Below are 12,739 nucleotides of genomic sequence, written 5' to 3' on the forward strand. Positions count from 1 at the left end.
CATATTACGGTGCCCTTCCAACAATCCTGGGTTAGGGACACCAACCCTGGACTAGTCAAAAATCCCTGCATAACTTTTGACTCCCGCAAAGCCTAACTACCAATAGCCCCTATTGTTGGCTGGAAGCCTTACATGAAATTAACATGGTAACACGAAATTAACACATTTTGTACTTAATATGTATTACATACTATATTCTTACAAGATTAAATTATTTAGAAAAAGTATACAATATTTACGATTCGCTAAGTGGTAGTGGAGCCTCCGAAGGTCTTCATCCTGTCTTTCACTGAGAAGGCTGAAGAGGAAAGGGCGGGGATTGGTTCTACAGCCTGGGTGGAGAGAAGGGGGGCAAAGGCAGAAAATCTGTACCAAGTTCACCCTCATTGTTGGAGTCCACTGTACCAGCTTACAGTGGCTAATTTCTGGTACATTTCAAAAGGCCTTCCATTTTAATTTACAGCTACAAGATTAGTTTGCCTGGAGAGACGGGAATAAAAATCCCTGACCTAATTGGGACCATTATCTGAGCCAATGGAAAATGTTAAACTCCTGAACTCTTTCCTACTGTCCCATCCCCCAAAGATCCTTGCTACCTACAAGTGTGAACTGGTATGGTAAAAGGGTTCATTAGAACTCCCACTTTCCTAAAAACGACTGATTTAAGGAGAAGTTACATTCTCTGTATCATTTAATCTTACAGTACAACTCCATGTACCTATTGCAGAAGTCAGCAAAGCTCCACCCCTCCCCCACTTTTGGGTCCAGTGAGCTAAGAATGGTTTTATTTTTAAATATATCTTCTCCTTTGAGGGAGAAAGGCAAAAGAAAAATATTTCTAATACAAAAATTATATGAAATTCAAATTCTGTTGTCCATAAAGTAAGTTCTACTGGAAAATATTCACACTTAATGGTTTACTTATTGTCAATGCCCTAAATTCAACTTAATGGGGGTAAAATATGGCTGCTTGTGGACTTGATATGTGTACTTACATTTCTTTAATTATGCAGATTTCCTAGCTTGTTTTACATGCAGGAAGTCCTGGCTTTGATCGTGCAAGATGAAACTGTACAATGCAATCTTAATCTTTGGGAAAATTTATGATTGCTCTGTGACCTTACAATTTGTCAGATTAAAAACCCTACTGCTACTGGTTATAAATGTGAAACTAACATTTAGTACACAGTAATTTAAAACATTAGGAACACTAAAAATTATAGCTTTATAATTTATCAGGAAAGGTTTGAATACTGTGTTCCTGTCATACAACTTTTGAGAATTATCTTTTCTATGCCTTGGCAATTTGTCATATTCCTAAGTTTGGATCTTCCAAAACTTTATCTTTTACATTTTCAATGGCATAAAATACCTCAAGTTCCTTTAATGTGACTTTTCTTACTAGTATCACTTTATCTAAGGCATGGTCACCTTTGCATCAGAACCATTTTCCTCACTTGTCTATAGATGTGCTTTCACTATGTTCTTCTGGCTATGTATCTACCTTGAACTGCCTCTTGAACAGCAGCTGTTATCAACATTCCCAGTCAGCTTTATAACATTCCATCCAAATCTTACATCATTTTTTGGGCATAGTACAGTATCTTACTGCCTGCAATCTTCGGAAACAAATTTGACAGTAACACGCTTGCAGTTTCGCCAGATATTTTACTCAACTCATACAACTTTTGAAATGAAACCAGCCTTTACTGGCAGTAAATGTTCTTTTTTTTTTTTTGCAGTTTTTGGCTGGGGCTGGGTTTGAACCTGCCACCTCTGGCACATGGGGCCGGTGCCCTACTCCTCTGAGCCACAGGCACAGTGCGGTAAATGTTCTTTTTCAGTCTCCTTGTAATTACTATTTTCTTTTAATACAATTAAGGTCATCTCTTTGGCCTGAATGGTAGTCAAATGATTTGGGTGTTTATTATAGTCTTTAAGCCAAAGTAGAAGTAAATGCACCATTTCAATCCTAAGTAGCGTTCTGTTCCTACTACAATTTAAACTAAAAGATGTGTGGCTCAGCACCTGTAGCACAGTGGTTATGGAGCTGGCGCGCCCCACCCCCCCCAACACACACACACACACACGGAAGCTGGCGGGTTTGAACCCAGCCCAGGCCAGCTGAACAACTTTGACAAAAAAAAAAAATGGGTGTTGTGGCGGGTGCCTGTAGTCCCAGTTACTTCAGAGGCTGAGGCAAGAGAATCACAAGCCGTGAGCTGTGACGCTACAGCACTCTACCCAGGGCAACATAGTGAAACTCTCTCAAAAAAATTTCAAAAAATAAACTAAAAGATGTGGCTCTTGCTCATAATTAATGCCTGCATTTTGGGAGGTCTAGGTGAGAGGATTGCTTGAACCCTTGTGAGATTGAATATCTAAAAGATGAAAACGTGTTGACGCAACTTTTTCAATATTCATCACTTTTTCAACATGATTTGTACTGCAGCTTCATGTAGGCCTGGGTCTCAACCTAGCTTTGCTTTGTCAGTGCTTTCAAATTGTCTAATCACATCCAATTTCACTTACAGCCATCATTTTTCATTTCATTGCTGCCCTAACATCTTTGTTGACCATCCCACTTTTGTAAACTGTCACGAGTTTCGTCTCTGGAAGACACAGAGCCAAAACTACAATGCACTTTGTGCTTTGCTGTCTGTGTGCAAACAAAACAGATGACCACTGGCCAGTCACCAATAGACTTTCAAAGAAATGTTACTAGTCACTGATCATGATGTACATTTTTTATTTATATAACAATCTGTGGATGGAAGTGCTGGCAGCAAAGTTATTCTCAATTACTACTGTGGTAACAATATTCATACATGTTGGAACTGTGCAAAGCAAGGACTACCTGTATGTGTATCCTAAACAAAAAACAAACATTAGTTCACAAAATAGTCAACTTTCTTTTTTTGAGACAGAATCTTACTTTCTTGCCCTCGGTAGAGTATCCTCACATCATAGCTCACTGCAACCTCAAACTCTTAGGCTCAAGTGATTCTCTTGCCTGAGCCTCCCGAGTAGCTGGGACTACTGGCGCCCAAAACACCTGGCTATTTTTAGAGATCGAGTCTCACACTTGCTCAGGCTAGACTTGAACCTATGACCTCAGGCAATCTACCCTCCTCAGCCTCCCAGAGTGCTAAGATTACAGGCAGTCGCCACTGCACTCAGCCTAAAATAGTAAACTTTTAATCCAATTTAGTTAACTGCTACCTCAGCCTAGTCCTATCTCAAATAAAAACTGAAGCTTTTTTCAAAGAATGCTAGTTTCAAAACAATGAATTGCTCAATGATGTTAAAAGAATGTTTGGAGGTAAGTTAATGCAGAATTCTTCAGACTAGTATTTTCAGACAGTCCAAAGACATTGAGAATTCAGATCCATTTCCCTCATTTCAATAATCCTGAGGGCTATAAAGAAAAAAGTTTTAGACAAAATAATCACCACAAAGCACAAGACAGTACATGCAAGCAACTTGTTCCATAGTTTTTGTTTCAATAAAACAGTAGCATCTGTTCCACTCATGGTGTTTTAGTTTTATGGTTTTTGAATGCATTTATTTTATACATCTTTTCATTTAGGGCTATAAACAAAGTTTTTTTTTTTTCCAAAACAGAGTCTCACCATGTCCCCCTTGGTCGTGGTGTCACAGCTCACAGCAAACTCCAACTCTCAGGCTTAAGCTATTCTCTTGCCTCAGCCTCCCAAGTAGCTGGGACTACAGGTGCCCACCACAACACCAGGCTGTTTTTTGGTTATAGTTGTCATTGTTGTTTGGCAGGCCCAGCCTGGGCTCAAACCTGCCACCTTCAGTGTACACAGCTGCCACCCTAACTGCTGAGCTACAGGCGCTGAGCCATAAACACAGTTTTATCAACTTATGTTTGTATAAATTTAAGAAACAGAAAATCAACTTAAGTCAACCTAAGTAGTCCCAAGAATGTCCCCCCTTGGACAGGTACTTCAAAAAGTTCATGGAAAATAGAATTAAAAGATAAAATTGAAAAACATAAATATTATTTCTCAACATAAACTCCATCAAGTTCAAAATCCTTTGTAAGCAGTTATCAGCCATTTAGTCCACCCCTAAAGAACTGAAAGTCCTGGGAATTTAACCACATGAGTAGCCTTTAAAGACTTTTTAAAGATTAGGAAACAAAGTCAAAAGGAGTCAGATCAAGATTGTTAGATTGACGTCTAATCATTTCCCACTGAAACTCTTGCAAAATTGCCAGGAGCACTGTCCTGGTAGATTCTCTGGTGAAGCTTTCGTGGGTGTTTTTCTGCTAAAGTTTTCGCTGAGCTTCTCAAAACACTCTCGTTCTTTAACCCAAAGTATAAACATTCCATTTCAAGCATAAGTAGCTTTCTATTGCTATGACAATTTAAATTGAAAGATGTGGCTCTTGCCTGTAATCCCACCAAAAGCCCCAGGAAAGTCAATATGCAAAATGCCTTGAGCATCTCCCCAAAACTGCTGCTGTCACCTTTGCTCTTCGTTTATCCTCTTTTGCTTTGGCTGGACCACTTCTACCTTTTTGGTAGCCACTGCTTTGACTGTGCTTTGTGTTTAAAATCATACTGGTAATGGCACATCCCACCTCCTGTCACAATACTGTGAAGAAATGCTTCAGGATCTTGTTCAAAATTTCCATTGAAAACGCTCTTGTCTGGAACTGATTTGAGCACAAAGGTTTTGGAACCCATTAAGTGAAATGTTTGCTCAATTTTTATCTTTCAGTCAGAACTGTGTAAACTGAACCAATTGAGATGTCTATAGTACTGGCTATTGTTTTCTACTATTAATTATTGGACCTCTTTAATCAGGGCATGAAGAAGTCAATTTTCTTTTCCTGCAAACTTATGTCTACCATGGTGGGCTTCATTTTCATCATCTCATCCCTTCTTAAAAGAAGCTATCCATTTGGTAACTGATGATTTCTTTGGGGCACTGTCCCCATAAACATTTTGTAAAGCGTCAGTGATTTCACCATTCTTCCACCCAAGATTCACCATAAATTTGATTTTTGTTCTTGCTTCAGTTTTAGAAGATTTCATGATGCTGCGATAGGGGTTCTTTCCAAACTGATGTCTTATCCTTACTGCTTCAAACTAGATCCTTCCTATTCAGCGATATTATTCTAACAAGTTAGTACAAGTTTATTTTTCGTGCAAAAAATTTTGGGTCAGGTGCGATGGCTCATGCTTGTAATCTTAGCAATCTTGGAGACCAAGGCGGGAGGGTCACTTGACTTTAGGAGTTTGAGACTAGCCTGGGTGATGCTCTGTCTCAAAAAAAAAAAAAAATTGAAATGTTATTTTTTCATAATACACACATTCCCTGAACTTTATGAAGACTCATATCATTATTTCTTAAATTTGAGAAACATTTACAATAGCATGCCTAATTAACAATAGGACCATTATTAGATTTAAAATACTCAACTTCCTACAACCTTCTTATCTATTGCTTCTAAACAAAGCTTAAGTTATGAGATAGTCATTTACTGGCATATCTAAGAGTTATTTTAGAATATCTGGGCAGCACCTGTAGCTCAGTCGGTAAGGCGCCGGCCCCATATACCGAGGGTGGCGGGTTCAAACTCGGCCCCGGCTGAACTGCAACCAAAAAATAGCTGGGTGTTGTGGTAGGCGCCTGTAGTCCCACCTACTCGGGAGGCTGAGGCAAGAGAATCGCTTAAGCCCAGGAGTTGGAGGTTGCTGTGAGCTGTGTGATGCCATGGCACTCTACCGAGGGCCATAAAGTGAGACTCTGTCTCTACAAAAAAAAAAAAAAAAAGAATATCTAATAGTTTAGCAAATTTAAACTCTGTAACATATTCTAAGAATTTCAGTGGCTGAAAGAAAAGATGATTATCCCATCTACTTCTCCCTCCAGTAGCCGTTCCTGAATTGAATCTATGAATCTGAAGTTATATTATCTTTGAAACTGTATTTGTGCTACCTTTAAAAGCTGAAGGAAAAAGGAAAAAAATTATTCAGAGTATAATGTATAATATCCACATTACACTCAAATAAATGTAAATTATTTGCTCAGATTTTACCTTTTCTGTGTTTTTATCAAAATTAATTTATAACCCCCTTACCTTGTTAAAGAAATCTTCACACTTTTTTTTTTTTTAGAAATCTTCACACTCTTGATCAAATAAATCTGACAAATGATATTCTCTAGGACAAAAACTCCTCAATTTTACTCCTAAAAGGAAAAAACATTGACAGGCAAGTCAAAGTATAGGAACTACACCGTGTAATAACGCTTCCTGATTTTCTATTATGTCCTCATCCACATACATTAATCACAACAAATCATGATGTGAACAGCAGTGGAAAAAGTTTAATCATCGGACATTTACACCTTTTTATTTTGAACTTAAGTTCTAATCAGACAATTTTCATTGCTGAGACCTTAAAAAATACATAATACAAATGCATATTTTTGTAAATTTCAATTCTCTAATGTAGAACAGATAAGTGTGTCATTATATCTACTTGGTAAACATTTTCTTTTGACTTGGAGGTGTCTCCTCACCATCAAGCCTGTTACAGAAGGCACCTTATCATAATATAGTCCAAAACTGGTCATGCTTTGCTTTGTATGTTAAGCTTTTATTAGACAAGAGGTTTTCTTTCTTTTCTTTTTTTTTGAGACAGAGTCTCACTTTGTCACCCTCGGTAGAGTGCTATGGCATCATAGCTCACAGCAACCTCAAACTCTTAGGCTCAAGTGATCCCCTTGCCTCAGCCTCCCGAGTAGCTGAGACTACTGGTGCCAGCCACAATGCCCAATTATTTTTAGAGATGGGGTCTCGCTCTAGCTCAGGCTGGTCTCAAACTCATGAGCTCCGGCGATGCACCCACCTTGGCCTCCCAGGGTGAGACAAGAGGTTTTCGATTACCAGAAATAACACTAAGACTTTAAAGGAAAAAAGGGGAATGATTTTTCTGTTAACAAGGAAGTTTTGAGGAATGATTAAAAAAAAAAGAAAAAGAAAACTAAAATGATTAACAAATCTCAGGCAGTTACTAGCATCCTGCCAATTAGGAACATTATGATTACTTGACAAGGTCTATATTTTGTTTATGAGAGGAACAGAAACCCATGGGGTGCAGGAGAGTACAGCAGGAAGGAAAAATGGAAACATTTACTAAAATATATCTACATCATATTGGAGGGAAAAATCTAGCTTTGGGGTAAAAGGCCAAGCTATTTCAATGATGCTGCATTCTGTACCTTTACTCTGTCCTATGGCAAATATTTATATATAACTATAATAATTAGTTGGACTATATTCTTTGAAAAATTCTAAACAGAAAAGTTCAACTTTTCCAAGTTAATACCAGCCCAAGCAAAATAGGAAGAGTAGGGATATCCAGTTTCTAGCTATCATCTAATTCAAACCAGCTTCTCTAAGTACCTATACCTGGGAGGAATTAGGAGCGGAGGAAAAGGATCCAAGAAAAAAATATATATATGATGGAGGCAGAATATTCTGTGAAAAGTTTTCTTATAAAAACGCTCTAGAAATTTTCTGCAAAAAATGCAGCATCAGTTCTCTGTGTGTGTGTGTCAGAATGAAATCGTGTGCCTTAGAAAAGGGAGCACTTATTTGGATACATACGCTCTCATACTTCTAATTTACGTGAGAGTCCTCAGAGTCCAATATTAAGTCCTTTCATGCAATAAATTGAAAGTTCAAAAAAGTATTCAATTAAAGTGTGGCAGCCAATCTCCAAGTGGGAAGTGGGGGCCCCAGTGATCCCCCACCTCCTGGTATTCATACCCTTATATAGTCCCCTCCCACAATGTACCACAATTGGTCTCTGTGAACAATAGTAGGTCAGAATTGATGATATGTCCTTCCCAGACCAACTTTTAAAAGACACATATCTTGGCCTTTTTTCTTGAACCATTCTTTCTGGGGTAAGCCAGTTGCTATGTTTTAAGACACTCAGGCAACCTATGGGGAGGTTCAGATGGGAAAGAACTAACAAAGCGAGGGGTGATGGCTCCTGCCTATAATTCTAGTACTCTGGGAGGCCAAGGTGGGTAGATTGCTTGAGTTCAAGACCAGCCTGAGTAAGAGCAAGACTCCATCTCTAAACCTGACTGGGTGCCTATAGTCTCAGCTACTGGGGAAGCTGGGAATTGAGCCCAATAGTTTGAGGCACTCTACCCAGGATGGCAAAGTGAGATTCTTTCTCAAAAACAAAACAAAACAAAACAAACTAAACTAACATCTTCAGACAACAGCCAGCGAAGAACTAAAGTTGTCAGGGGAGAGAGTTCGGAGGATAATGCTACTTCTCCAAGTCAAGTCTTCAGATGACTGTAACCTCACAACCTAAGCCACAACTACCTAGCCTTGACTTCCAGACTCCTGACCCACAGACACTGTAATAGTGTGTGCTTTAAACTACTAAGGTTAAACTAATACAAAGGGAAACAATCCATATCTGAAAAGTAAAATGTACAACTTATGAATTAACTGAAAGATTCAGGACTGTCTTTAAATTTGGTCACCAATAATTTCAATACCATAATGCTGTCTGAAACAGAAGACAAAGAACTGAAAAGATGAAAAATACAAAAGGAATCTTGGCACCCGTAGCACAGTGATTAGGGTGCCAGCCCAAGGCTGGCGGGTTCCAACCTGGCCCAGGGCCAGCTAAACAACAATCACAACTGCAACAAAAAATAGCCTGGTGTTGTGGCAGGAGCCTATGGTCCCAGCTACTTGGGAGGCTGAGGCAAGAGAATTGCTTAAGCCCAGGAATCTGAGGTTGCTGTGAGCTGTGATGACATAGCACTCTACTGAGGGTGACATAGTGTGACTCTGTCTCAAAAAAAAGAAAAAATACAATAGGAATAGGAGTCAGTCATACCAGGACAACAAGGAAGGTTCTAGGGGGCGGTGCCTGTGGCTCAAAGGGGAAGGGCGCCGGTCCCATATGCTGGAGGTGGCAGGTTCAAACCCAGCCCTGGCCAAAAACCACACACACACACAAAAATAAATAAATAAAATAAAATCTAAAGAAAAAAAAAAGAAAGGTTCTAATATAACTAGCCAAGAATCTGACAGAAGAGAAGATGCTCAGCAAGCAAAGTACCAGTCTTAGAATGTAAAAATTCTTTGTCTACTTTTATAGGGTTATTGTGAGAAATAAATATTGTTTAAAAAAACCCAATTCTCTTTTTATATATACTATATATAAAAAACTTAAGCACAATGCCTGGCCCATAGTTTAACTGTTATTCTTTCCCATGTAGGTAATGAATGAGCTTATATACCTTAAAATAGGTAATTAGATTTCACCAAAGGCTTTATAAATCCAGTGGACAATCCTCCAATTCTAATTCACTGCATAGTTCTAGAAATATTTAATACATTTAAAAAAGAAAGATACACTTACTTCCTTCCCTGCATGGTTCAAGTACCTTCCAAGATCTATGTATCTTTTCCCAACATCGCTGAAAGAATAATTCCTAAAAAGAGATACTTTCTTTTAAATTACTCTGAGTGATGGTCAATGGCCTTTGCAAGTTAACAGTCTTTAACACAGCTTACATATCCTCATTTAAGTATTCAATAATCACAACGGTTCATTATGTGAACAGCAGTGAAAATGTTTAATCACTGGATATGAAGTTACTTGAAGTTAAAGATACAACAAAATGATCAAATTGAGAACCTCAATGTCACTAGTAAAACACAGTAAACAGCAGCAACAAAAAAACATATAAAAGTTATAAACAGATGTAAAGATTATATAAATACAACTAAAAACAATAGTTCCATCTATAAAGGATTATTTATTTCCCTCTTCAGAAGGACACTAAGAATACCTATAGCAGTGACTTTTTGCGTGGCTTCTATAAAGGAAGATAGTTGTTTCATTTAAGTAAGTCTGTTCTAATAAAGCAGTTTCTAGCAACTCATTTGCAATTAATCATTAGAAGAATGTGATTAGAATAATGTAAGAATCTCTGTTTCATCTTTAGGAGACCCACAATAGTTGGAAGCCAATTAAGCTGGAAAGAAAACAGCCCTTACTTCAGATGTTGAACTACTAGCAATACTTTCTTTCAACTTGTATCTTAAGAAAATGGCAAAGAGCGCCTATACCTGCAAACTTTTGAGTCCTTAAGAAAAAGCAGGCCAGGTGCAATGGCTCACACCTGTAATCCTAGCACTCTGGGAGGCTAAGGTGTGTGGATTGCCTGAGCTCATGAGTTCAAAACCTGCTTGAGAAAGAGCAAGACTCCATCTCTAAAAATAGCCATGCGTTGTTGTGGGCGCCTGTAGTCTCAGCTACTCAGAAGGCTAAGGCAAGAGGATCACTTGAGCCCAAGAGTTTGAGGTTGCTGTGAGCTGTGATACCACAGCACTCTACCAAGGGTGACACAGTGAGACTCTGTCTGAAAAAAAAAGAAAAAAGCAAACACCAAAATGAGATGCCACTTCACACCTTTGAAAATGTGGGGACATTGGAGGCCTCATCCACTTCCCGTGGGAACAGAAAATGGTATCGTCGATTTGGAAAACAGTCTGGTACTTCCTCAAGAAGTTGAACATAGTAATCGTATGACCCAGCAATTCTACTACTAGGTATATTATCAAGAGAAATGAAAATGCATGTCCACACAAAAACTTGTACACTAATGTTCATAGCAGCAGCATTTGTAATAGCTAAGAAAATTGAAAACAACCCAAATGTCCACCAATTGATGAATGGATAAATGGAAGTTGGTATATCCATACAATGGAATATGATTTAGCAATAAAATACTGATACACGTTCCAACATGGATGGCGCTGAAAATATTCTAAGTGAAAGAAGCCTGTCACAAAGACCATACATTCATTTATGATTACACTTACATCAAGTGTACAAAACAGGCAAATCCACAGAAAATAAATTAGTGATTCCTAGGGGATGCTGATGCAGAGGACCACTAATGAGAATAGGGTTTCTCTTTGGAGTGATGAAAATGTTCTTAATTATGTCGATGGTTGCACGACTCTGCATATACCAAAAACCACTGAGCTGTATACTTTAAACTATTGGGGGGGGGGAGGAGTGTGGTGGCTCACACCTATAATCCCAACATTTGGGGAGGCTGAGGTAGGAGGATCACTAGAGGCCATGATTTCCAGACCAGCCTGGGCAACACAGCGAGTCCTGGTTTCTTAAAAAAAAAAAAAAGTAAAACCTTAGTGGGACACAGTGGCACTCACCTGTAGTCCCAGCTACACAGGAGGCTGAGGCAGGAGAATAGTTTCTTAAGGCCAGGAGTTTGAAGCTGCAGTGAGCTATGATCAGGGTGACATGGCAAGAGCCTGTCTCTGAAAAAAAAAAAAAATAAATAAAATAAAATAAATATATAGAAATAAAACTATTACAAAAAATAAGGCAACCAAGTTTTTCCTTAAATATGGAAAAAAATAGTGTTAAGTCTGTTTAGCCTCATACAAGTCCTAACTGGCTGAGTACTAAGAAAAAACTAACACTTCAACCAACTGACAGTATTTAAACCCAGGTCCGAGGATCTTTCAGCCAAGTAAGCATATCTCTCACACATCCCCACGGACCAATTTTTCCAAAGTTCATGCTTATGCCATATGACTTTAAAGAAAAAATAAAGAAAGGCCTATTAATTTAGGATAAGATATAAACATTTGATGATGGAAACATTTTATATATACTTTGTTATGAATCTTTCTCTATGGAATCTGGACAAAACAAACACAAAAGAGAAAAAGCAGCAATCATGTTAGGCCTCGAAATGTGGAATCATTTTTGTGATCTACACAAAGAAATGAAAGCTTTAAACACTTCTTTGCTTTCTTCTTTTCATGTTAAGCCTGGAGATGGACACTTCTGTTTTCTATAAAAGACTCCTAACATTATGCAGGAGAGAAAACAGACACTTAATATACGAAGGGTCTCCTCAAAGATTAAGAAAAAAACCCATCTCCTACGTTGGCTCGTTTTCGTCTAAGAAAACTGTAATCTCTTTCTTACCTTAATCATAAAGCGCTTAACTAAAACATTGTTCTAAGCGTTTCTCACTCCCGAAAGCTATCCATAAAGCCCCATTTCTAACAAACGCCATTGCCCCATCTCACCTGCAACTAGATTCACGAGTTCCCGCTAGGCCGTAAATTTCCCAAGGAACTTACTTACCTGATTTCCTTCTTAATTCTCTCACAATGTCAAAATGTTTTTCAGAAAAAGGTTCGTTGAATTAGAAGTGGGCATATACTGCTCTCATACGTTTCTCTAGAATGACTCTTACTCCTAACGGCTAGCCAGGCCAAGAGCTCCAATATTACCTCCGCAGCAGAAAGCTACAAGATAAAATTCAAGATAAAAACGCATTTCAGTAAATCACTTATTTTTAGCTCGACTTAGTCGTCAACGTTTCTAAAGTACCACATTTTGTCCAGCTCTCCTATCCCTTCCTTCGGATACCCTTCGCTTTCAGAGCTCGCACCCGGGGGCCAGTAGGCATTCTTCGCGACTTTTCTCAATTGCAGTTCTGCCTCTTGGCTCCTCACAGCCCCACAAGAAGCCCGATGGAGCCGGATTAAACCAGAACAGGTGAAAAACAGAAGGAAAATAAGACGATCCTAGCAATAACCCACCATCCATCCTCCAATAGGGAGGGAGGGAGGAGAGGTCAAGTGCGCGTCTTACTGCCTCGGCCT

At 38.7% G+C, this 12,739-nt stretch overlaps 1 long non-coding RNA gene across 2 annotated transcripts; it reads right to left on the reverse strand.

The window, feature by feature from the left end:
• Positions 1 to 1,722: 1,722 nt before the first annotated feature.
• LOC128589933 (uncharacterized) lies at positions 1,723 to 12,673 on the reverse strand. Of its 2 annotated transcripts, none has more exons than XR_008381164.1 (5): positions 12,216 to 12,673; positions 11,267 to 11,374; positions 9,441 to 9,513; positions 6,116 to 6,225; positions 1,723 to 5,293 (listed from the first exon to the last, which is right to left on the reverse strand). It is a non-coding gene; the product is annotated as an uncharacterized LOC128589933 (long non-coding RNA). The 2 variants fall into 2 exon arrangements; XR_008381163.1 differs by having other exon boundaries at positions 1,723 to 5,297.
• Between the last annotated feature and the right edge of the window lie 66 nt (positions 12,674 to 12,739).

This window comes from Nycticebus coucang, chromosome 1 (assembly GCF_027406575.1).
Source record: "Nycticebus coucang isolate mNycCou1 chromosome 1, mNycCou1.pri, whole genome shotgun sequence".
Lineage (NCBI taxonomy): Eukaryota > Metazoa > Chordata > Mammalia > Primates > Lorisidae > Nycticebus > Nycticebus coucang.